The sequence below is a fragment of the Cygnus atratus genome, chromosome 8 (genome assembly GCF_013377495.2).
Source record: "Cygnus atratus isolate AKBS03 ecotype Queensland, Australia chromosome 8, CAtr_DNAZoo_HiC_assembly, whole genome shotgun sequence".
In the NCBI taxonomy this organism is placed as follows: domain Eukaryota; kingdom Metazoa; phylum Chordata; class Aves; order Anseriformes; family Anatidae; genus Cygnus; species Cygnus atratus.
In genome coordinates, this window is record NC_066369.1 from 6480722 (window position 1) to 6508384 (window position 27663).

At 37.6% G+C, this 27663-nt stretch overlaps 1 long non-coding RNA gene across 1 annotated transcript in view; it reads left to right on the top strand.

The window, feature by feature from the left end:
- LOC118243495 (uncharacterized) overlaps positions 1-27663 on the top strand; it is a 64780-nt gene that overhangs the window by 24650 nt on the left and 12467 nt on the right. Inside the window, exon 2 of the long non-coding RNA XR_004777280.2 lies at positions 6081-6191. This is a non-coding gene — a long non-coding RNA (uncharacterized LOC118243495). The remainder of the gene's footprint in view (positions 1-6080; positions 6192-27663) is intronic.

Consider the following 27663-nt stretch of genomic DNA (forward strand, 5'->3'; position numbering starts at 1 on the left):
TAGATGTGCTTTCCAGTGCCTCTGGATATTGCATTCAGTCAATGCCTCTCCCCTAGGAAAACAACCTCCCCCCCCCCCCAGAGTAACCCAAAAACCAGAATCAGTCATAAGCATGGCAGGCAGGGCAAGACTGAATTTTTGTCATTGCAATGTGGAGCTGCTGAAATTACCTTAACAGCTCAGTGAGATAACTAGCGCTGCTCTGGTTTTACACTGGTAAATCTCTTTTACACAAGAGATGAGGATGTAATTCCCCTTTTGTTGTTCAACCAATTTTAACAAGAGGAACTGGAAGTGGGGGGGGGGTGTCAACTACTTTCTGAAAAGGTATCTTTGAGTGGAAAAGGCAATCTTCAAAAAGGAAGAAAAATTTAAAAACATTTCCTTTCATTTCTTATCTTCCTGAAATACATATATACAGTTTGTTCCCGGAAGTGTCTGAAATGCCTTCTGGTAGCTTTTAAATAAACATGAAAAATCTCCTTCAGAGTTCAAAGAGTTTCAAATAATGACAGAGAGAAGAGTTCTTGGGCTGTAACACTGATGTAAACAAAGGTCAGGAATCACTCTCAATAATTAAAATGCATTATCATTACTTTTGCACTTTTAGTCTGCTATCACATAACTGAATTAAGCTTGAGCAAAGCCCTAATGTGCTTCCACAGTAATCTTTTCCTGTGCACTAATACCAACAGACCTCAGCCACATTTCTCAGCTAGGAGCTAACGTTTCTGGGTCCGTGTTACTGTTCCATTTGTCAGTAAAGCCTTATTTACTTGCTTCCTGTTATTAATTATGGGAAACGGGATCTCTTCAAACTGTAGGAGAGGCTCTTTTAACTGCTGTCTAGACTTTTCAAGACAAAATATTGATGAGCCCTTTAATGTTTGTGCAGAGACACAAACTGAGCGAAAAAAACATCGTTACCCTAACAGCTTAAGACTCCTTATCACACATCCACACAAAAAAAAAATCCTTTAAATCACTCGGGCTCACATCCTTATTGTTAGTCACTGAAGTAAGGTTTTCTTTCATAGTTGGATACTTTCTTCATCTGTCACACTGATTAATTAACAGCTCACAGTATGAGCCCTGAGCTTAAATAGCCTACTGAAACGAGGAGGAGAGATCAACATTAATATTCCATAAAAAGCTAAGGAGGAAAAATGCTTTCTTTAATATGAAGGGATCCATCTTCTAATAAAAAAAAATAACTAATTTATGTTTAATTACATTACACAAGGAGATGAAAGTGCATGGCCTGTGAAGGAAGATAGCAGCAGAGGATTAGGACCAAAGTTAAAGACAAAATGTTTTAAATTAATCTGTTAGTTGGAAAGAACCAGGTCTTGATCACCAGTGAAGTATTTTCTTCACCATTAAAAAAGCCAGTTTATCAACACAGTAAACAAGTCTACAAACACAGTAAAATTGCCTGTAGAGATATATGACATGCAATTGTGTGAAATGGTGATTTTCTAAAACCTGAACACTGTAGCTTTTTTTTAGCTGAAACACTGGTAGTTTCTCCCCACACATACACCTTCCCTGAACTGTTACAGTCTGGCAATTATTTCAAGAGTTTGACTTTCAACAACTACGAGCTCTCCCCCCTTTTTTAGCCCCTCCAGTACTGCTGAGTTGACAAAAAATTACAGATGCAAGAAAAGCTGACAAATGACTACAAGGCCCCTCCTCTCCAGTGCCTCGACAGTCGGAGCTCCTGCCAAAACATGCCTGAAAGCTAGCGAGGAGACAAAGACACAAAGATTCCATTTTCTCGGGGAAAAGAGTTTTCACGTAGAAGCTACCAGAGAGAAGAATAATACTCACAGCACACTGCCACACATATCATTTCAAAAGCAGAGCAGGAGTGTGTGTTTCATTATTCACTAAACTCAACAAATGCTGTTTAACACATAGCTCTTTTTAAACCAAAAAATGCCGGGGGGGGGGGCGGAGGTGGGAGGGGGAGCTTCCATAAGGCTGGAAAAACATTTTCAGTGAAGGAGAGCCTTAAGTTCAACAAGATCCAAGCTAAGACTTCACTGCTGTTGCTCTAAATCATCTCCTGATAATGGTGTAGTACTCAAGCAACCAAAACAAAGTAAAACCATCTTTTTTAGCTCAAAACCATTTGGATATGTTTACTATTAAAAGATTCTTCCCCCAGGGTGTCATTAATAAAGTTGCAATGAGTTTACAACCCTGGCACCTAAGCACTTCCAAGTTTGCAAGCTTTTCATCGTAAGTTTACTACTTTTGGCTTGTTCTGCTGTCGTGACTGGCACTCATCACTGAGCTGGAATGGGTCTGCCTGCGAGCAGGGAGATCAGCGGTGAGGGGAAGACAGACGAGCTGAGCAAATGAAAAAGGAAGAACATGACTTCTCCTTGAAACCAATCAGGAAGTTGGGATAGAGCACAACTGAGTGTGAGAAAATTGGGGACTATTTGATTTTCTCATTAATTTAAAAATGAAAAGGATGTTTACAACAACGGCATGTAAGCTTAAAAGCTATCAATCATTTTAAGCGTCATTCCAACCCATCAAGATGCAGTGGCAAAAACCAGTTGCTATTAATGTGAGCTCCCACCAGACTGGGAATTTGGAAAGTAGATGTGTAAAATGGAGGCTCCATCACTGGTAAGGTTATGTGAATGCTCACAGATCTGATCATTACTGCTCATCAACATGGAGTATTCTTATAAAGTCACTGCTTAAAACAGCCCTTCTGTGAGGCTGCTCCCACATAAATAGCAGCAGAGCCACCTGAATTTTATCAAGGTCTTCCACTCTTTCATCAGAAACACTAATGCAGTCTTAAAAAAAAAAGTACATAGAAAATATTACACAGCGAAAAGACTAGGAGTGTGATTGATGCCTGGAATTGACAGGTTTGCAATTGAGGCCAGAATACAAGTGCCAAGAGCCCTCTCCCAGATGTGCTCTGCAGCTGCACTGCTCTTGGGACGAGAGCAGGCCCCGCTCCTGCGTCTGGGGCACCCGCAGGAGAGCCCTGTGGGCGGCCAGCCCAGATTTCTACCCTCTGCTCACCCTCACATCCCCTTCCTATAGCCCAGCCGCATGCTGTGCTATATTTTCTCTGCCTGCCAAAGACCCAGGCCACAAGGTTGTGGTGCTCTTCTCGCTCAACCCATGTGCTGTTCCATGGCCCTTGCTCTTCCCTTCTGTCTGCTCCTGAAGACTGCTCTGATGATAGGCTTAAGAAAGAAAGGGCTGTTAATCCTTTGGCTAACTCATAAAACCACTTGAGGGTATCAACTCTAATCATCATACATGATTTGTGATAAGTCAGGAACAATAAGAAAACACAAAGATTATACTAAAAAAACCAGCTATATTCCCCTTATTTCACCTGAGGGGAAGGACAGGGAATGCAAGAAAGAACTTTGAACATTATATGTTTCGTTATAATTTTATATCTATTTTTCACATCCCTTTAGCTGATCCCACTATCCTCCTACTTCCTAAGTCCAAGCATTTTTGACGTCTGCCTAGCCAGATAGCATCCACATGCTTTTTGTTCTCTGTATAATTTACCATCCAACCATCACTCAGATCACTCAGCCCTCCATCTCACGTTTCTGCTGCCACAAAATCCTCTCTGCTCAGATAAAATGCCATCCTCCCCACACACAACCATTCGCAGTGCCACAGCAAGAGCAGCATTTCTACCCTCCTTCTATTTGGTCTCCATTCTCCACCAGATAAAACCACCAGCACCTTTCCACTTTCCATCCACGTTACCCATTTTCCCTTACAAGACATCCCCTCTCATGGCTAGCAGTATCCACGGCAACTGTTGTTTCCTCAGACAGGTGTCTTCTTCATCTTGACAGAAAAGGCTTAGAAACAGCTGTGCTAGCCCCTAACGTCCTACTAAATCTACTCTTAAACCTCCAGCAATGCCAGCAAAAGCCAGCCCAGCATCAGTCAGGGAGCTGACAGACCAAACCAGTGCTGCCAGATCCTTTCTTTGTGCCTCGAAACACCAGCTCCTGCAACTCTAAGTGCTTGGGTAGGGGCAGTTGCCCTGCTTTGTGTTTGAACAGTATCAAGCATGATGGGATCCTGATGTTGACTCACCTGTATCTACCAATCGCATCCTCTTACTGATGCAATTTTTTTTAAGATGTATTTACTTCCAAATTGTCATAAAAAGTATCCCAACCCCCTCCTGTACTCCACCCAAAGAAAGTAGAACTACAGCAGTTTAACATATAGATCAAGAGTGGTTCGATTGCCTGATTTCCAGAATTAATACAAGAGAAGACTTAGGTCTGAGGGCAAACTCTGGAAAGAATGCTAAAAGGAGAGCTATATTTATTAAAAAACAAACAAACAAACAAACAATTAGGGGCTGCAGTTATTGACTAGGTGAAAGATTCAGAGCAAAGAATGAAATAAGAAACAAGATTTATGAATGGAGATTTACAAACATTCTCCTCTAATACAGCTGGTAAAGGCATTCTTCAGTCTGACATTACGAAAAAAATCTTTTGAGAGAAAATCTAAAATCATATCAGATTATAGAAAGACTGCAGCAGTTGAAAATACTATCACTTGATTTCACATGATACGTGAGTCTCTTCTCTCACTCAACTAGCATTACTTCTCTTTGAATGCTTTTAAAGATTGAGAAAATCAAAATAATAAAATTATTTCAAACTATAAAGGCTGTTGGAAGTCAACATGAAATGTTGCATCTTTGTCTAACGCCTACCTTTGCAGCCAAGTTCATTTTAATGACCAAATGTCCAGGCAATACATGGTACAGGGTTTGAAAAGAAGACTTGTATTTTAGTTAGCTTTTGTATAATATAGACCTTCAGCATAAAATTTAACATTAATGGGCATTATGTAATTAAAGCGCTGTGTTTTAGTTCCCTGATGGGTGGTATTTTTTTCCATGTACTGTAAAGTAGACACACAAAAAGTGTGAGATTTTTGAAAACTGTTTGGAGATTTCAGCCTTGCATGTTTCTCCATTAATTGTAACGGAGTTAGTGTAGCTACACTCAAGATGGATCTGGCATTCTCAAAATGTCTCCCATGAAACTCCATGAAGGTCAATACTACAAACCAGTCTTTTAAAGCATATGCTGTATAATTATAGTATTTTGCAGACCACAAGCTCTTCAAAAAGCAATCATTAGACCACTGAACAGTATATTAAACCTGAAAAAAAGTATTTTCAAATCTATACCATATTTACTTGATACCAGACTTGTTCAGCTGAGTTCAATTTAATAAGCAAGTGGCTTTAACAAGGAACTTGTTACTTGAGTCTTGGCATTTTCAATCTTGAATGCCAAGAATTAGAAGGCTTCGGGAATCCCATCGCCCCACACTTTAAGGACAGGGGAGAGTTATTCCATGGTTCCTCTGGTGCCTCTGAATATTGCAGGCCAAAGATGTAACAGTTTTCAGAACTGTTGAAAAACTACAAGGTGTTGTGTTTTTTTGTTTGTTTTGTTTTTTGTTTTTTAAATTTCATCAGGATTGGTGCATGGTACCAAAAAAAAGATTAGACTAATACTTAGACCTGCATTTCTGATAATTTAAGTAGGATTTAAGACAGAAAATGAAATGTAAGCTCCACAAGAGCAAAAGACCATAGGTTTGAGCACACGGGCTCAAGTTTTCAGAGAAGGATCTTAGCAACATTTATCTGCAGCACTGAAGAATCAGCTCATTTTCTGTCATTTTTTGTCTTTCTGAATAATCTCACAAAAACAAACCAGAACACCGTGAAGCAAAATACCACAGACCTACTTATTTGTGATATTTAAATTATTGAATATGAGGCTTATTTCACAGTATTAATTTTTGTTTAATATTCTGAATAATCTATTCTCACTCAGAGCTATCTTGAAGCACAACATACTGAAAATCCAAAGGAAGAATTAGGATAAAAAAGGAGTAGTATAAAAATATTGTCGGACCTCTATAACGCTAGTTATTTTTCCTTAGCTAACATCAAGGCCAATTATTAGCTGATCTAGTGAATATATTCTGAGCTATAATACTAAAACTTTTATTTCTTTGCCTTCTAGAGAAATCATCACAGAATTGCAGAAGAGCAAACGAAGTGAGCTGAGGGCAATTCGACTGTCTTCTCTGTCAGTTCCCCAGAAGTCTATGAAGCATATTACTCGGTCTCCAAGGTACTTCCCAGAGATTAGTTGGTCATGCTGTACAATTAGGAAGTGATTAAAACAAGCTGTTTCTTCATTATATTAAGATACTTGCAGCAGTGAGAGCTGTTACCCTCTACATGTGTACCTTTCCAAACTGAGGATATTTATTAGCACTTAATAACGATGTGTCACCTCAGCCAAGTGACCAGGCAGCACAGTGGTCTCAGGTACAAGGAAGATGTTGTTATGAAACTCCACCTGTCTCACCTGGGCAAATCCAGTAAGAACATTTGAGCTAAGAATGCTCAAATGTATTTGAACACTATGTTTAATCTTGGGCATTTTATTTACTTCAAACATACCTGTAAACCTTTAACAAAAGGTAATCAACAAAACATGTAGAGTCTAAATTAAAGAGATGGGGTTTAAAATGTTCTTATGAAAAGAAAAAGAAAAGATTCAACAAGACTCCACATAAATGATGCTTTCTAATAAGGCACATGAAAACCTCAGTTACAGAAATCATTATTCTAGGTATTACGTGCTCTTTTATATTCCCAGCAGGATGCTTTTCATCTCATCAAGAGTTTCCAAGGCTGTTTAGTGTTTCTGTCTATGCAAAACAAACTTAAGGGACCCCCAAAAGATCTGCTAATTAAAAGAAAATGCCTAGTAAATTGGTCAGACAGACTGGAACTCAAGTATTATAGGTAAGAAGGATGAAATGAAGGCTTGGAAACTATAATTTCTCTTTCTGTGGTAGGAGCAGAAGCAGTTGTTATAGACTGGGCAAATTAAAGATGTGGCTGACTAAGCCAACAGTCTGGAAACAAGACGTTGCAAAAACATAACAGCAAGTCATCTGCACCCCACTTTTAAAAAGCCAAAAATGCTGACCATTTCTTTTTCTCCCTCCCTTCCTGTTATTCTCATCTGTCACAAATATCCTCCAGCTGGTATCCTTCCAGCTTTTGCTCACCAGTTCTTATTTCCCACCCCCGTCTTGGGGAGTTAATAATAATTCCTGGGTCTTTGGACAAATATTCCATAGTGGGAGTTGTCAGCAAACAAGAAAGGACACTTCTAAAAGAAGAGCAGGTGAAATAAAAGAGATGCAGTTCTACACATTTATTTTTTTGCATATGCAAGTTGTTAGTCAAACATGTAAATACAATCTTCCCATACTGAACAATAGTTATCATTCTTACAGGACAGTTTCATCTGCCCAGTAAAATCAGCATCTAGATATAGCAATGTCTCAGATTAAAAATCAGAAAAAATGCCACCTTCTTTCTTGATCCCTTTTCTAGTCTATTTACCTTCCTTCTTTTTAAAAACAGTTAAAACTAGTTGTGCCATGAACAAATTGAAGCTGTATACTGTTTTCCATGTCTGAAAGTGATGGATGTTCAATGTATTTCTGCAAATATTACTTAACAAAAAAATTAGCCTTTCCTCACACCAGGTTTGGACTATGAACCTCCTGTTAGAAGAAGCATTAGCTTAGCTTTAATGTCAAACGGTGTTGTGAAACTAGAATTTCTCTCAATTTCTATTAGCATAAACCTGTGGACTATTTTTGATCTCAGATTATACATCATGAATGAATATCATGTGATCTACTTCCCAAATGTCTGTTCAGGCTCAAAACAAGTGCTTCATTTCAGATTTGTGTGATACATTTAAGCACTGCCGTTTCAACACTAAGACAACATTAATAGTGTTGCTGCACTGAAACATTGCATCATATTTGAGACATGCTGAAGCTCTCCATAAAAATTGTTCGTTAAATACATTTTAAAATGTTTAGGAGATTCATATCTTAACTCACACTCAAAATTGATACAAGCAAATTCGGTGCCTCACTTCTTATCAGAAATGAATCAAAGTTAACCTTTAAGGTGTCACAGGGCCTTTTTCTGATGCCTTTACATGAAATAAAGTGATTGCCTTTTAGCATTTTCATACAAGTGTAAGAATATAAGAGAACAGCAAAATAATTCTGAAGGTTAAACCCCATATTCAGTACAGTTTTGTTTTTGTTGGTTTTTTTCCTCCTACTGTGAGAGTGGGTATTGGAGGAGGTTCTTTGCATCTCCTCCCACGCAGTTTCTGTGCTTCATAAACAGAAGCCAGCTGCAATTTTTTCAAGCCTAGTGGTTAGTTGACATTTACCATTAGTTTATGCTTTCCATTCTATCTTATCACAGAAGAGGGCTAAAAATTTACTTTTAAGGAGTGGAGATTAAATCTTTATATTTTTAATTCTCCCACATTGAAGGGAAGGGCCTGCAAACAAGGTTTTGTGGTGGGGCATAAAGAAGGGGCAAAAGGATAAAAAAGGATAATGCTGTGCACCAGAACAGAGAATAGGACCGAGGAGTCCTGGTTTTACTATTTTGCCTGCTGGACAACACTTTATTGCACCTCTTGACCAGTTGTACTGAGGATGGTGTTGTTTATTTCCTTTTCAATCTCCGTCACTATCAGTCACTAAAGAATGTAGTGTAGAGTGTTGATTACATTTCTGCTTGACAAACTTGGCAGTGTTATTCAGCAAATACCAAAAAAAAAAAAAAAGGTCTTACATATATACCTATGATATAGCAATTTGATGGTAAAGATGGGAGAGGGGAGGTAGAGGTTTAGGACACCGCACAAAACACTTTACATTTCCAGAGTGATGAAAATGTCAAATCCAGCTGAAAAGGTATCGCATGCTGCAAACAAGTGCCTGCTGCACCCCTGTGAAAGACTACCACTACAGTGTAGCCCCCTCCCCAAATTATGATGCAGCCCTACTGTACAACTTATGAGTCAAATGAACAGAGAAACAGCTCTAAGGTTTGTATTTTGGTGATTGTCTTGAAAATAAACTCAGTTATGAATTTTAAATATGCAAAATTCCTGTACCAAAGTATAGATACAAGACAGCAGTGTCACAACCACTATTTTCAACAGTGGAACACACTTAAAAGTATTCTCAGGCAAACAGGTATCTTGAACTCAGTGAAAATAGAGATGGCTCTCATTTAAGGCAAGTTCATACACAAAGGAATCAGGAAAGCAGAGGTGATCTGATGAACAAAACTGCCCCCAAAATCAGGAAGTCAAAAAAGCTGTACCTATAGTCATTAACAGCCTACTAAAACCTCCAGTGGGAAATTAACCTCAGAAGTTAGTCAGCCAGCAATACTGTGTTTATTTAATGGACTTTTACAGAGCAGAAATCTAGAGTATGTAGCCTTTAATCTGGTGATATTTACTAACAGAGCTTTTAAAAGAGGTAACATTAACAGGATTGCTGTAGATATGAAAAGGAACTTGGAAAGTGCAATTACTGGATGGCTCCAAATTTTATCTGATCTGTTTAGGAGCCACAAAAGAAAGCCATCTCAGACAGCTCACAACAGAGTGCCAGAAAATACCATGCTGTTTTTTTTCTTAGGTCTAGGTCAGGACATTTGAAGACATCCATGACTAAGTATGATTTCTTTTTCCTGTATCAAGGCTTTCATGACCGAACACCACAGAAGCAGTTAAAAATCATACTGGCTCAGAACATCTGCAGAAACTCAGTAGTGCAGCTGTTCACTGCACATGTTAAACAGGCAGTACTAAAAACTGTAAAAGTGGGTCAAAGAAAAACCAAGACCTAAACCAAGAAAGACCTAAAACGAAGAATTTCACATAGGTAACTGGAATAGAACGTGAAAACAACCTTTTCTCCAGGTCAGCAAGCTGAAAGCTTTAAGAGAAAAGCAGGTTGAAGAGAAAAGCAGTTTGCAGCAATCCACACACAATAGGTCATGAACATTACTTCCTTTTATTGTGTATTGCACTTACGGGGCACTAAATTTTTCTAAACAGTATCCTAAGCACACTTTTAAGTCCAGCCAACAAACATCTGAATGTCACAGCAGCCTTTTAAGAGAAAGCTTCAGTACTGTGAGTTTTTAAATAAAGATTGAAATGTTTCAAGTAAGACCAAATAGACTCCAGTGCTACCTTCTCTTGTTCCTTCAAATTAAAAATGAAGAGCAGCATGTCTGGAAAGTAGGCAGAATGTAATTAAAAAATGATCTTTTTGAAAGAATAAAGGAGAAGAGCACCAATCTTTAAATAAGGTGGAAACCCATCTGGAGATGGACAGCAGTATCTGTTTCTTTTTGTAGTGTAATGATTTAGAAGTGTGCTCAAAGACAGATCTTAGTAATAAATACTACGTGGAAAGACATTAAGTACTAAAAATGACATGCATCCTATGTAAGCATGATCTAACCATCGCCTTTTTTTCCCCAATGATATAAGCTTTCAAGAAATCAGACATACCTGTGTTAAAGTACATTAAAAATAATAGTATCTTAGCATGCATGCAAAATCTTTTGAAAGACTTTACTGACTGCAGTTAGAATTTATACATCAAAAGAAATGCTATAAAAGCCAACAATAAAATTAAGGTTTTGAAAGTTTTTGTATGAACTGAAGAGAGGGATTCAGATGAATCAGATGGATTTCTTTTTCTTCCATGAAGGTCTCCTTTGGTTTCATTAACAGGATTTGGTCCTCACATTTGCATGTTTGTTGTTCTGTTGTTTGCTTTTGTATTTTAAGCAGCCCTCACATTGGCTGCATTAATTCTAGTTTACGCTATGCACAAATAGAGCAAAATATCAAGTACATACATGACTGCACAGAGAGCAAGACGCCTCCATGCAAGGCTCAGTCGACTAAATGCAAGAATTTCCCATTGCTCCAAACAGCTCTTCAGTCACAGCTAGTGTCTCTCTCTCCATACACGTACAGTCCTGACGCTTCATTACTAAGAACTCTACATCTTTATTCACTAGTCAAGATAAACAACAGATCTATGCATTACTGTTAGTGCTGATTAGAAAGGAAGATCTCTATTTCAGAAAAAGATGAAAAGAGGTTTTGGTAAGTTTTTGTTCTGTGTCAGCATAAGGAAAGGTATGTCTAAATTGTTTTATTTGCTTTGGGGGAAGTAGATCATGGCAAAGGAAAGAGGAGGAGAAAACCTAGGCAACATGATTTTTTTGCAGATAGATAGTAGTCTGATAGATAGGAGTTTCACACAGTATTGGAAACCCAGCTTTCCAGGCCTTTCTCCAAAAATAACAGAGCTTTAACATTCCAGAGGCACACCAAAAACATCAGGCTATCAACCATTCTGGGGCAGCAAGGGGTCTTTTTTCTTTTCCTCACGCAAAAGGGCTTCCCAGAAAAACGTGCACTAAAAAATGTTTCTTTAAGACATCTTTGGTTTTCCCCATAGGGGAAAAAAAAGATTAAATTTTCAACCAGATGTAGTTGCAGTTTTGTTTACATCTGCAAATGAGAGGAAAAAACTAAAATAATGAGAAAAAACACGCTCTACAAAGTTCTAGTAATACCTTTAATCATATTACAAGCTTAATGCATTACATTAATTTGTTAAATTAACACAGTTGGACTTTTAGATCAAACAGGAGACAGAGAAGATTGCGATCCAACAAAAGCATGTTATAGAAGTACTTTCAAAACATGCCGAGTATTTTCTTGTGCCTGAACCCTAACAGAAGGGTTTTTCCTTGAGGCAGGTATTAGGTATTTTGTCTTCATTTTTGTTGTTTTACTTTTAAATTGTAACTATCTGTTCTGCTTTGTGAAACACACTCCAATCTGCTCGCATTTCTGTGCATAACAGTTTTCTTAGGACACTTTTGTATTAGTAATAGTTGAAAAAATAATCCCATCACAGGTCTGCATTTTACAAAAGACCACAAGCCTCAGAAGATCACTGTGTGCACGAACTACACACTGAGTGAACCCATCACGTCAATCCTACACAAAGCACTGCAAAGTTCAGTGTTTTTCCTACTCTGAAAGAGTCTCGCATCAGGTAGTGAAACCTATCTCACTTTGTTCTTTGCTGGTGAATGACTTTTTCCAGCATCCCCTCTTTAAATGTGATTTACATGTTGAGGTTCTGGAGCCGCAGTACCTGCTGCTGCCAAAGGGCCACGCAAAACGCAGCGGTCCCATCGCATTACGGGCATAAAGGGGGCTGGGTAGGGGGACCCTTACGAGGACCCCCACCTTCCCTTTCTCACGCAGCCAACTAAACTCTATTATAATTGATGCAGTATGCAGAAACTAGAAGGCAGCTAATTGAGTTTAAAAGCTATACTGTTGCAGGCTCATTTAGGAAATGCCTCCAGGCTTGCTTGAACATTTACTAATAAAACTAGATCACAAAGCAAAGTGAATATCCAACTCAATGTACCCAAAAGGCATAAAAGATCCTTTTCTCCATGTTCTTAAGCCCATGCTAACCACTCCAACAAAGTATGGTTCTAGAAATCTGAGAATCTCCATCTCCATTTCTCTCATCCTGAAGGCTGAGATGTATGCTGTTGGCAGTGATTAATCACAATACCAATTACAAATTTCTGTTGCAATAATACATTACAGTAATACATTACACCTGAAATCAAGGCCCTGTTTTACTAGATTTTGTTTAAAAATGCAGTTTACAGGCTAAGAAGATTATGAAGACAAAAGAGAAATGGCCATACAATTTAGGAACAGAAAAGAGGTCCCTTGATTCCCAAGTGACTGAGCCCCTAAACCACATTTCTTGTAAAGCATGATGATTCCTCTACAATGGAAGATTGTGTGCAGCTGACATGAAGTAGGAAGGAATTGATAGTACCCTGTATTTAAAAGGCTGAGTTTAGGAAGCATAAATACATAGATGTTTCATCCTCCTGTCTTTAAGCTAGCAAGTTTAAAAAAATAGTTTTTTGTTTACATTAGACATTTCTGTTTGAGGGAGAGGCAGATGGAAACCTCATTAGCCCAGCCATTCTGAAACTTTGCTTGCTATATATACGTAAAAGTCAATGCAGGAGAGTGCAATTCTTATCATGCACCTTTAAAGACAAAGTAAAGAAGATCTAGGGCTGGTGACCTCAGCATGTGAATCCAGGATTTAAACTAAACTAATCCCTTCAGGTCCCAACAGAGCATGAACTGCAATTAAAACTATAGATTCAGTTCTCAGGTGATGAGTCCATGCTGTGTTTCATACAGCTTTGACTACATTGCTGTTATCCTGGTAGGTGGGCTATGGATACAAACCTTCAGCGAGCTTTTTTTGTTTTGTTTTTTTTTGGCTGTTTCTAGGAACACTTCCACAGGAGATTCCCTCTTTTTCTTGACATGGGTACAAAAGCCATAACTCATGCTATTTATAAGAATGATTCAAAATTGACTAAGACAGTGGAATCTCACTCAACATTACATGGTTCACTAGATAGTAAATAGAAAGTGTTGAGTTTTTCAAAAAATTAAAAGTAAAATAAAGCTTCCTCACCTCAAAATAATTTTCAGCTTTCTTCAGAGCACCACTAATGCTATCGTGTCATGATTTAATAGACAAAGGTCTTTAATAGACAATGGTCTGATGTTGTGATTTATTTGGTTTGGGTTTTCTGATCCTTCTTAAACTCATGGTGCTCATGATTAATATCCTTGGGAGTAAGAGGTGCAGATTTCCCAGTAAATTGAGAACTATGTATCATCACAGGCCATAGCACAGAACATCCAAGAAAAAAAAAAAAAACAGGGAGAGCCTGTGCAAAGATAAACTATTCACACAGTTTCCAAAAGAGAATAAGTTTTCCCTCCCCTTTAACACCTCTCAAAATTTTCTTATTTATTGAGAGAAAAATAAGGTTAATTGTTCCCCACCACCACCTCCACTTTCCCACGTTGTTCTGTATCCACAGATAACATAGGAAGCTACCATTAGAAACATCTACACAAGTGACAGCACCTACGAAACTTCCTGCCATTGATCAGCTGCCTACTAAGGCATTTCAAGTCACGTAAATGATTTGAAGGAATAGTTTAAAACAAAATCCACAACAAGAGTATCCATAATATTTAATGGAATAATTAGGTGTGAAAGGAACCCAGGACCAGCTCCTGGCCCAGACAGGAACATAAAGGAATTTGAGCACATGTGCATTCAACCATGGTAGAACATGTTCTGAAATAATGCTAAAAACTAGGAAAAAAATCACTGTTAGCGTTGTTCTCGCATTCTTTCAAACTTTAAGCTTTCAGAGTCCTGTAAGAACAGAGTGGGAGAAACACTGGAGCTGAACATCTAGATACAATTCTGTAAGTGGGTTTTAATTCTCCTTTATATACACAATGTAATCACAACTAAAGCAAGTAGCATGATGAATAGAAGGTTTTGATCATTGTCTTTTCTACTTTGTCTCATTAGGTACTAGACAATTCTTCCCTTACCTGGGATTCAAGACGCCATTATTATATCCTCAAACCTAACTTCTGCTTGCACCCACTTGAGTCATATGAATACACGTAAAAGACTGCTTCCCAATGTAATGGTTTATTTCACATGCTTAATCCACATTGCTACAGCCATACTGAAAGTATTTCAACAGATATAACTTATCAGATTGTCAAATTATATCCTTGCTGTCCAACAGTTACAGCACCACTCCATACAGCAAAACAGGAACATCTGGGATCCTGCTTTCATGATGGCAGCTGGGAGTGCACTGCTATATCAGGAAGTGAACTGTGCTCTCCTCAGGGTTTTAATTGTTACAGAATATACGCAGGGCTTTTAGAAAAGGAACAGCCATTTTGGTTTCTTGAAGGATTACTTGTGTTCAAAGTATTATTTTTAGAAAAGTTATCTGAGTATATCATATGCTTGCATGACACAGAGACATTGTGCATGTTCATTCTGTATTTAAAACACAGTTGAGCATGGAGAATGGTTTCATTTCAGAAGTTAAGAAATTATTTCTTAAATAGTGCTAAACCTAAAGATATTTTGTGTGTGTTTTTTTTTTGTTTGTTTGTTTGTTTTTAAACCAAACACCAGTAGAGTTTTTTCACTAACAGATGTTTTGATCATACTTTTAGGAAAGTAAAAAACGGTTTGGAAAAATGCTAGCCACTACTTCTTTCAAGTTGTCTTTTGCTTTCACATTATTCCTTGCAAAGGCTTTTTGGCAATAAACATAAGAAAAATTACTCATTTACCTTCAACCAAACCCTGTTATATGACAGGAAAGTGACCACTTACAACCTCAGTCTATATCAGGTAAATGAAGCCAGGCAAGATTAACTTCTTACTACAAGAATAGTATAAGATAAGTACCTATCATGCCCTCTCTAGCTTTCTGCAGCACACATGCACACTTTACCCACACTTTTTTTTTTCAGTTAAATGAGGGGATTGTGACTCACTAAATATTTCATTATTATTCATTTATCTTTGCTGATTCCTGCAGGACTATATGTACCGGATAGTACTTAAATATTATCAGTCTGTTCTGTGTGGAATGCATGCACACCTTCCTAGCATCACCAAATGCTCTCAAACTTAATTGCTAGTTAATCAATGAGCCTTTTAGTTAGTTAGAATTTATTTCTCCACTTCTCAGAAACTGATATTTTTTTCCACTGATTATGCTGTTACAATAGTTTTCTAATATTTATACATAATCCCTCTGAGCAGTATGAAGAACATGAAGGCCAAGTATAGGGGGGAAGATGATACAAAGATGCTGTAATTTTTTCTTCATCATTTACCCTAAGTTTTCTATTAGAATAAGTTGTAACTTAAATATCTGAAGACTACATCCATGATCTGAAAACACCAGACTTTTCTTTCAAAGTCTGTGACCCTTCACAGGTATTAGCATTTCGGTTTAGGAGCAGCTGTTAAGATACTCCTAAGCTCTTCCAGACTTACTCTTCTTATAAACACTTCCACTAGCTTGAAGGAGATTTCAGCATAGGTAATTAAACTCTAGGTAAATCTTAATTTTCTATGGGTTTCAATAATTTGGGGAAGGAAACACTAGCCTACCAACAAAGCTGTTGGCAACATGGGTGCTAAGAAACCATTATTATTCAAAAAAAAAAAAAAAAAGAGCAAAAATCTATGCATTTTCAAAGTAGTCAGTCACCTTCAACACTATTTTTCAGCATTTGACGTATGTAAATTTGATGTTTACTGTAGAGGTACTTCTGTTCATTTTATCTCACATGGAAAAAAAATTAAATAAGCAAAAGTTTACCCAAAATTCACACTTGTAGATTGCACATCTGCATAAGTTGCACGTGATAAACTGTGAACTATGTGCACAGACACACAAGTCTGTTTGCAAAACACAGAATTTGGGAAGTTTAGCACACAATTCAGACCTCTAATTACTTGAGTTGCACAATTTTTCAGCAGTGGGTACATCCTAGGCTGTTTTAATTACTATGACTAGCCATAGTGAGAAAGTGCAATCACGCTGATCAAAAAGGATTTTGTAAGTAATGATTCCATTGTGATAGCAAGAAGAAGGAAACCTACAGTAAGAGCTAACAGTAGATCTCATTTCTGTTTGCATTTGACTACTTTTGCGCTATGAAGCAAAAAGTGAAACTCTAGCCAAAAATGAGGCATAAGTACATTGGCATGGCAGTGAAAGAAGAAACTAGCAACAAATAGAGGAAGAGGAAATAAAGGAAAGCCAGGTTTTTCCTTAATACCTGTAGCCCAAGAATTATTTTTTCTTCTTTTCTCATGACACTTCTGAACAATAACAAAACCATGATTTCTACGAGAGAGAAGATAGAAAATGTGCAGTCCCCCCAACATACTCCAAGGCTATACCCATTGCATTTGCTGTTAGAAGTTTTCTATAAACTTAACCTTCCCAGATTTATTACTTACAGGTGTAATTTCCAGTTAATATTCCTGGACTTACTGACAAAGCAACTTTATTTAAAGCCACTAAACATTTCTTTGAAGAGCTCCCTCCGCCCCCTGCCAAAACTAAAAAGTACTGATTGTAGTAGCCATGCAGAGTGGTTTAAGCAAAAACCTTTTCACTAATATTCAGAAGGGAAGAAACACAGACAGCTGCTTTCACTTGGCCAATGTACCTTCGTGCATTTTATTGACTGTTCTAATCAAGATTCCTTCCAAAATCAAAGCAGTCATAGGATTTCGTTCAGCATATTCTAGTACTAGATTTTGAAAGAACCTGAGCAGTTACATAAATGCACAGAATCAGGAGAAAGCCATTTGGATGAGCGCAGATTTGAAAGACTCTACTTCAAAGAGGTAACCATGAATTACAGACGCTAGGTAAAGAAAATTTTCAGTAAGTAAATTCTGCTAAAGTTCAGGCTAAATTAATGCCATAGCTTTATTTTTCTTCAGTAATATAAAGTAGATCAATTTCATTATTTTTCTAGTAGAGAAACATGCACTGAATTTTAGGTGTGATTTGTTTTTAAGTGAGAAGAGAAAGTCATACATAAGCACACATGTTTAGCACCCTTGGAATTTGAGGCTTGTTTTTAAAACAAAAAAAGGAAAGCTTTTCTGAAACCACTTCCCCATCTCTTTAGCAAATACCAAATATTATTCAGTTTTGATTTATTCAGAGAACATAAACTGGATTTGAAATTTGTTAGCCCAGTGTGAATATTTTAAAAGAATCCATGCACTTAGTCTAAATTGGAAACAGCTAACATGTACCTTGTTTAGTACCAGACTTGTATACAATGAACAAGTCTAAAGGAAAAAAAAAAATGCCTACAAGCGATTTACAAAGGCTTCATTCTTTTGTTTGCATTCTAACAAGAGCGTAAAGCAATGAGGTCTCCTGCTAGAAATGGGGGAGTACTTTAAACAAGTTTCACTTACACAGCATTTCTTCTCTTTTGAAATACATACTTTAAAAATGCTTCACAATTAACATATTGTACACATTTTGCAAGGTCCTCAAAGATCTGGAATTGTTTCTGGAAAGACTCAGTTCAATTTGGCAAACAATTACAGCATACATTACTCTAAGGTGCATTAAATGTCTGGCTTCCGTGAGGGCACAGAAACATGTGCTTTACCCACAGTTAAGTCCAATAAGCAAAACAAAGTCAGTTATAATTTAAAATTGAAAGGAAAAAAAGAAAAAAGGAGAGCAAAGTGAAGGACAACAAGACTAAGAGGCAGGCAACATTACAACAGCAGAGTGGAAACAAATGGGATATTATAACTGGGATGCAGTCACAGGACTCTGCGTAACTCTGTTACAGCTAAACACCAATAGCTTCTGGTGAAATTAGTTCTGTGTGCCACTTTAGTGAAAGTATAAAGAAGCACATTCAAAAGCCAACGAGCACAAAGAAAACATAGTCATGACTATTCACAATAGCGAATTCTGTGCTGAATGTGTGAACTGGACATGGGTTAGGCAAAATACAAGCAGCCTCCCTTTGCCTGGGATCTTTGTAGCAATACAAGCCAAGCAATCTAAACAGAAATGGCTGGCTGTGCTAGGAGAACAGGAAGAAATAAAACCCCACAAAAACAAAAACTGCTTTCCTCATGGAAGAATGGTAACTTTGGACAACATTTTGCACCACAAGTTCAACGGGTTATTTTATCTGCATTGTAAGTACAGACCAAGAGATTTTACAGTATTTCTGTCTCCATGCTATTGCTTCTTCTGCCATTAATGGCATTTAAATTATAGACCCGCTGCAGCCATGTAGTCAAAACACCACATCATCCGATGAGACACTGTATTATAATGTCAGTGTGTCTGTGTTTTAACTGTTCTTTCATATACTGTACTTCTCGTCAATCACTCTTTCTCTGCCAAAGAATAGATACAAGAGACGATTCTATCTTTAGACTCCACTGAAATTTTGTGCTCAGACAACTGCAATACTTCATCATTCATCACATAGCCAAGACTCTTGTTTACAACCATGAAATTTTTAGAGGTACAAGGACTAGATAAAAACATTTATAGAGAATTTAAACTGAAAATCGAGGATATTGTTAGGGAGGCAGATTAATTAAAGCACATTATGCTAACTTCTAAACTAAATATTACACTAAAAAGAAATACCTCATCAAGTACTTTTAGTGTCCAGTTTCAATAATACATTCCAGATGTACTGAAACACTATTTTCCAAAGGCACGTACTGACCTGTACATATGTACCGTTATTCACAACAACAAATACTGATTTGCAACAGCCCTCTGACAGCATCCCAAACAAGAATATATTCAATTTCAAAATGATTTTGTGACAAAATCTGGAGACATTCCTTTTTCTAAATAACCCCAAGAAGTTAAAACCACTCATATGAAGTCACTAATGGAGCTAGGTACTGAATCCAGATTTTTGGCCTGTGTTTAAAGCTTTTTCATCTCAAAAGCTAAGAAGAAAGCTGTTTCAGTGTCACTAAACTGCTTTTTTTGGGGGGTCTGCTCCTATAAGCTGGTCCCCTGCTGGCAGCCCTCAGACAGACAGCTCCACTGAAGATGAAAGGGATTATTTATTTAAGCGAGAATTTTCAAGATTTCATAATGTTTCCTATTTTCTGCAATTTAAAGTATGTTGTTCATCAGCCCCAGCACTCAGAGCTCAAAGCAATGCTTTAAAGTATTCACACTAAGAAATAAACAATTTATATTATTAAACTGCAGTCGAACTTTTTTTCAGCATTGGCTTATTTCTAATGCCTTATAAAAATTAATAATGATTATTGCTTATTAAATGCATAGCCTCAACCCTGAGGAGCTAAATATCAGGAATCCATACACTTTTGTGAGCGTGTAACAAACTCGCCAAGATTATCTAGAGCAACTGAATCTATTCAGCAGTTCAGCTGAGCTTTTACAATTGTTTCCACTGGGGGGAAGGGCCAAGTCAGCACACACTTTTTTCTGAAGCATTGAAATTGTTTGCCCTACTTTTCCTAAAGGAAAACTGTAGCCTTTCTATTGCAAAGAAAACAGTATTTTATGACTGACCTAGCTTGTTTTATTTTTATTTTTCCCCTGAAATGTAACGTCTTTTACTCTTTCCCTGCACTCCATTTTAAACTTCATCCAAAGCTGCAATGATTTGACGTTGGACAGAGTATAAAAGCAAAACAAAACCCCCAGCCCTCCTCACAGTTAAATAACAACAGAAATACATTGCAGGCATTGGAGAAAGTTATGCAGGCACTGTTTTTATTTTATTTTTTAAACAAAAGTTCTTCTCCAACAGCTGACAAAAGCATGTAGAAGTAGGTCTACTTTTTAAAGTCTTGAGCTGTCTGAAATATTTTTACCACCAGAAGTGCTTCCGACGCAGTTCCTTCAAGCCTCATTGATGCATACTCAGCATGACTGACCTTACAGAGGCTCCTGAAGTAACTGAGGTTGGAAGGGACCCCAGGTCCTCACCTAGCCCAATGCCCTGCTTAAACCAGAGCAAAATCTGATACTACCCTGTACTGGTTGCCCTGTTTAACCAATTCTTAAATATTGCCAAGAATGGAGATACCAGCCTTTGCTGACATGACTGTAACACTGAGGCAAAACTTGAAAAATGTATATAACAACTCTATACATAAGCTTATGTCATGAGCCACTAAAGTTGAAGAACATCTACAGTTTAGCTGTAGCATTCAAGTTTTCTTCATTACTTCTAGTGGCCTTTTTACAACAACAACAAAAAAAAAAAGGCTGTGGTAGACCAGATAGTACTCAGTGGTAGCTGTTGGTAAATGAACTCAATTTAGTCTAGAGTATTAAGTGATTGAGTAATGATCACTGATCTAGACATGGATGATGCTGTGAAGATGTGTTTAGTTTTTGCATCATTTTAACCCAGCCACATTCCTAACCCTTAGTTTCCTTCAAATACCATAATTCACCAGAAGTGTCTGAGTTAATTCCAAAGTTAGAATAAATCCCGTCTGACTGCACTAAGTACCTGCAGTTTGATTCCGATGATTTGAAAATTCTCCTCGCACAGAAGTAAATAGCCTTTCCTAAGTTCAATTCTAAAACCAACATAAAAATTCACACTCAATGTAGTTAAATGGGAAGTGAAGTAAAATTAGGTCCTTTTGAAAACCTACTCCAAAAGACATACCGTTTATAGCCCAAAGCTATCTGTGGAACAATTCATTGTCTATGGGTGAGTACGACAAACCCTCAAAGTATCTATTAAAAGGTACTACGTTTGATTATTTAAGAACTGGAGATCCTTTGCATAGAGTTTGTCTCCCTTAGTTGGTTCAATAGAGATTGTTTGCCCTCAAGTAATGATAAAAATACTAGGCATTCTCATCAGACACCTGCTTCAAAAGACATGATATTGCATAACAGATTTAATTCATGCTTGACTGCTGAGTAATTTGCATTTTAGGTGTAAAAAGAAGAGCTTATGGGTGGAACACTAGAATTGCTTCCCCTGTATCCTCCCTCTGAAATCTGGTCCATTTTTGAATTTACTGATACTGACATCATTAATAGAAATTCACTGATTACTGTGACAGAAAAATAGGGAGAGGAACGCATTTAAACACACACACAAAAAACAACAAATGAGAATGATCTGTACCCTCTGTATCCCATCTTGCAAGCCAGCAAGAAGTTTAAAGTTAGACTGTATTTCAACAACTGACAGAAAATAAACACTTAAATACATTCCATTTAATACCTTTTTACATTGGTATTTTCATAGCTTCCTTTTTGAATTCAAAATAAAATAGATATTATACTTTTCCAGTACATGTATTCTTCTGCATTCATACAGAAAGACAAAATTAAATGCCTAAGTTAGTATATTTTTCAAGCAGATATTAGTTATGGAGCATTGAAGGAAAAACCTTTATGAAAGCAATGCAAAAATAGACCCTGTTATGCTTCACAGCTACATAGAAAGTTCCTGCTCTGGGAAGTCCAGCAAATAGACAAAATATATGACACAGTAAAAATCATTTTTCACACTTTACCATCACAAGAAGTCTATTGATAGTGTTTCAAAGATACCGTGCTTTATTCAGACCAGCTTACTTTTAGTCATTTTCAGAGTGACCAAATTTTGAATTTCCTGATAATCCTGATAAAATATCTCCTTATGTTCATTTGTTTTAAGTACTTCAAACAGATTTGCTTGTTTTCTCTCTAACTAAATGCCTCACCTTTTCCCATTTTCAAACTCACATGCCAGGGTAGCAGAATTGTCTGTAATACCTAATCTGTATATCCAAAAATCCAGCCATACTTATTTTAATTGTTTCCTTTCATACTCAAGTAGCAAGCAGCTATATTCATAGATGTGATGGGACTGAATGGAACAATTAAATACAAACAAGGTGTCAGTTCTGGGCTTTACACTTCTTGTAATGACTCAAACTTACAGCAGGGCTAAAACACCTGTGATTTTAAAATACTGTTGTAGATTTAGTGTTATGAAAATTAAACAAATTAGAAGAAAAATTAAGCTGCCACAGTAGAGTTTCCATATTAATTTATGAATTTTATAATAAAATAATTTGCCATAGATACTCTCTAGAGTGAACATAAATTAGCATAATCTGAGAACTGCTTTGCTGAGCTTGTCCAGAGACATTTTTAAGCTGCAAATTTTGATACACATTTTTAATCATGTCCCTGGCAGTCAAAACATTATCAAGTTCTGCGATTAATTCCTTACGTCTTTTATCAAAGAAATACATAGACACTACTTCCAACAAAAATAAGAAAAGGAGTCTTCCCAAACCCATAGAAACATCTGTCTGCATTCTGGTCCTGAAAAAATGCCTCTATTGCCAGATCTAGGTCAAACTTTGATTTTCTTTTTCCAACCATCTAAGAAATTCAGAAATGGATGCAAACACTGTCTGATGAAAAAGCCAAGCAACCTAAATAGAATTATATTGCAAGTAAGTATCCATGAGTTTGCCAAGAACTTATATAAACAGTGGACTGAATTATTTTCAGTTTATAATCACCAGCTTGTCACGAGGCACAGACACGTAACACCTTTTAATGCAATCTACTTTGACACAGTTCATAACAGGAGGATAGCTCCTGAGGCAATTTCCCCCTTCTCCCTTCTTGCAGTGCATTTTTGCACATATTTCTGAGCTTCATCATTAGAGTACAGCTGGAGGCATGCTTTTGTTGCCAAACAGTATTCCCCCAGTGTCTTCCTCCCTCATGTGAAGAAAAAAAGGACAATGCTGCAGGGGTGGGAAGAAAAGCATAGTCAGAAACAGTTGTTTTACCCAACCTGTACTAGGCAGCATCCATCCATCCATCTTGCTCGTAACAGCTCTTCAACTGCACGTTATCATAAGCCATTGCACACCACACCTCTCACAAGAATAGACATGTTTTCCGTATTTCTGTACTCTCATTTTACATAAGGAACATTTGTTCACCTTCATTGTATCAAATTAATAAATGAGAAATCAAAAGAAAGTCAGCAAGCTTCGTACTATAGCACTTTCTTATAACTATTTTTTCCAAGTATCCCCAAAGACATCTAGAGAGGAGTAACTAGATTGTTTTCAATTACTTGGATCTTCCGAACAAGCCAATAAGTCCAAGAAATATCAGCATGAAGTTTCAGTAATAAATAAATCTGACAACATACTCAAGGAGGTGAACATGGATAAGGAAGGTCAAAACACAGTTAACTCCTTCAGCAGCCTATTCAAAAGCATCCTTTTCTAAAAAGGAAAAATCCTTTTTAAGATAGACTTATGCCAATTACATGGCACTCAGAATAGTAGAAAACTGCAAAACACTTTTTAAGGTTCAACTCTGCAGATTTGCAAGGCTTAAGAGTCCCATACATAGAAGGTGGGGGGGGGGGGGGGATGTGTGGAGGTGGATAAACACCCAGGAGAATGGTTTTTTGAAGGCTATATGTTGCTCCCACCAACAAAAAAAATATCCCAGAGCTACTTCCCATCAGTTTAACTCCAGAGAAGAATCTGTAAGATAGCGTGCTTTCTCTTTTCATCTAGGCCATCCAACTACTTGCTAGCAGAGTAATGTATATAAATGAAATCTGTAGTTTCACATATCTTTTCTTTTATCTTCTGAGGTTAGCTTTCAGTGTGGTTTGGCTAAAAGCTTATCTAGATACTAAAAACCCTTCTCAGACCCTCAAATTCAGATGCTAACATTTTCAGCCAACAAGGTCACACGCTAAAATACGTACGATTCATACATCAGATATGTAGAATTAGTAGCTAAAGCAAATTTGTTTGATAATGGAGACAAACTGTGGCTCTGATTTACCTGCTAGACATCTTCCTGGAGAACCATTCAGCTGGAGCAAACACATCCTGTGTATGGTTTTCTTGGCTGTGCCAGGTCACGTGTCACCCAGGAGCTGTCACTTCAGCATAAGGATAAATACTAAGTTTGGCCTAAGATGAAAGCAGAACATCCAAAGAATGTATTAGTCACTTAGTTGAGCACAAGAAGGGTTAGGCACAGGAGCAGGAGAGTCACAGGTCTAAAACTGGAGCCTTGAAACTTTGGATTTAATGTTGCTGCCTCCTGCCATTATGGCGATAGGACCAGGAATTCACTCTCCTCTTAACTGGAAAAAGAGTAGGCACTTTTGCTGCCTCCCTCTCAAGGAATGGAGGGCACGCCCAACTCATGGAGGACCAGGATTCAAATTCCAACTTTACCAACGAGATTTTGAAAAGGAGTCTACCCCATACCCACTACAGGGTATACTGACTGATGCAAGGATTCCTCTCAAATGCCTCCTCTATAAACTTTTATACTTTGCAAAGAGCAATTAAGTATTCAGTCGGCAACAGAGAACATGCTCAGCTACAGCATGGTAACTGAGACAACCATCTCCCTTGTCTTTAGCATTTGCTCAAATGACCAACTACTTGCAGGAGCCGAAAGCACAGGGGCAGGGAGCTGCACGTGCCTGCAGCCAGCTGCACAAGCTGTGCTGAAGTGAGGCCAAGGCGAGCCTGGCCTAGGCACCAGGGAATTCATCTGACAGATACTGTGATGACCCAGAGGTTTGGGCACATCCATGGTGAAACAAGCACTGGATAGGGTTTTAATTTATATACTGGGTACTAGTTAAGCACCTAGGCTAGCTGTGGAACACATTTAAGCAAAATAACACAGCTTGATCAGGGTTACATTATGCTACTTTCGTATTTTTTTTTTTGAATGGTTGTTTTATGTGACTACTAACAATTATCTGCTTATAATAAGTGTGATTAGAAAACTTACTCTATTATTTTGTATACCATCAAATGTCTCAATACTTTTGGGAGGGTCCCTGGATTCTATAAAAATTGGAAATGCCATGAAGAGACATTCACGATTGTGGAGAAGATTTGTTGGCACATTATCTTTGCTTTTACTGCTTTTAGTTTTAGTATTACACCATTTTAGTTTTCAGTATGCTAATTGTACAGATATCATCTCTGTGGTGGAAACGGGGTGCAGTTGAAGTGCTTTGTAGGTATCGTGTGGTTGGTGTTGTGCGCATGTGCAAAGTGGTTTGGTGAGGATATTTAGACTTGACAGGCAGCAAAACACTTCTTGTTTAAAATAGAATTTCCAAATTCACTAAACATAAGTCCTGGCAAATGAAGCACAGAATGTCAAATACAACAGTAGCTAAGCATAAAGGCATGGCATGCAATATAGGATACCAAAAGAAAGCGAAAAAAGACCTCGATACCATTTGAGACAAGTTCAACCCCTTAACCATGCAGGATGGCAAGGTGTTTGTTATGTAACAGCAACTTCAGATAGTTGTTTTTTTTTTTTTTTTTTCCAAATTCTGCCATCCTTTCACTGAAGAGCAGTGGATTATACTTCTACAGAGTCTGAGAGACAGGGAGAGAAGCCAGCAGCAATATTTAGCACAGAGTGACTGACTCCTGGCATCGTTTAGCTTCTCTGCAGGAGGAATCTGGCAGTCTCTTTTCAAAGATGCTGATTGAATAGTTGATACTTATGTTATACAAAGGCTCAAAATAAGCGCACAAAAAAAAGAATGAGTAGATCCTAAGCCCCAAAATTACCTTTTTTTTTTTCCTTTAAATGGTGGGGGGAAAAAACCTGGGCAAAGTGCCAAAGACAGGGAATGCAGACAAAGTTCATAATTCAACTTCTGACTACACATCTCCGACAAACATCTAAAATATATAACAAACACTTTAGGCACAAAGAAACATTAATGCAAGAAAGACTGCTAGTTCTTAATTTTTGTAAGACATGGAATAATCTGCAAAGTAAATTTATTTATTTTTTGACCAGTATAACTATCCCCACTTCCACTCAGAACTGTAAAACTCTAGCAAGTCTGTCTCATCATAAAGATGGTGAATTTCTACTATTTTACTACACTTAGGACTTTTGAACTACAGAAGTCCCAGCCAATCACTACCAACAGGGAGTTGAAATCTGCTGATCATTTGAGAAAAGCAGCCACATTTTGTTGCTGAATATCAAAAAGGAACCAATTGTAGGGATGTACATGCTTTGGTTATTCTTGCACACTAAAAATTTGCAGAAACTTATTTACGTGCACACGAAAACAAGTTTACAGACTTTCACTTTGAGAAACATGAAGCACGAATTTGACCAACAAGGTTGGTTTATGTCCTCAGAGAGGGGAGAGAGCTGGGAAAGGGCAAGAAATTATACTGGACCACATCAAGTAAGCAAGCACACTTTCTGCAGTTCAGAGCCTTTTTGCAATTCACGTAATGAAACTCTCTTTCCATTTGTCTGAAGTAACTGAGTGCCTGGCACACACTTGTAGAACTGATCCATCCCCATTTGGGTTACACAGCACAGGTCCAATCAAGGTGAGGTTTCTCCAGCATGTGACTAACCCAGCCCACTTTCTCAGATACCTCGTCTTTTCAACTATGTTCATGCAAAACTACAGAAAGCTAGTTAAGTTTATTAGTTAAGTTTACAGAAAACCAATACAACTGAGATTCCTAGTGGAAAGAACGGAACATAGATGTATGCTTTTCCCTCTAGTCCACTTCAAGTGGTAATTCTCTGCATCTCCCTCAATATCTTGGCACAGCTTACCCATTTTCTTTTTGCAGTAAAAATGCTTAAGATTATCCTGCTGTTGATTCACCCATGATCAGCTTTTGTGGTTTTTGGTTTCTTCCAATAACTTAAGTTTGAATGCTAGGCAGACATAGCTGTTTGTTTTAACTGTATTTCAAAGGTTTTCCTTTAAAGAAGAGTCTTACATTCTTTTTCCTAGATATGTGGTTCTTTTTAGACTACTCAGTCTCCACCTCTTTTGATTATACAAGAGTATGAAAGACCATATATCTTCACAGCACAGGGACAGCTGATGTCCGAACATCAGAAAGTCAGTATTTGGTGTGCAGAAAGAGTATCCCAGGGGAAAAGAGTTTCAAGAGCCCTATCTGAACTGCAGGCCAAACTGAAGTTTGAAACAACTCTTAAAGACAGAACCTGTTAATTGGAGCACATTAAGCTCATTGAACAGTTACAGACCAAAATGGAAGAGCAAGTGAAACAAAATTAGGTAATGGAAGTAAATCAGAGCATGTTCATGAAGGAGAAGGGAAAGTTGAGGCATCTATTAA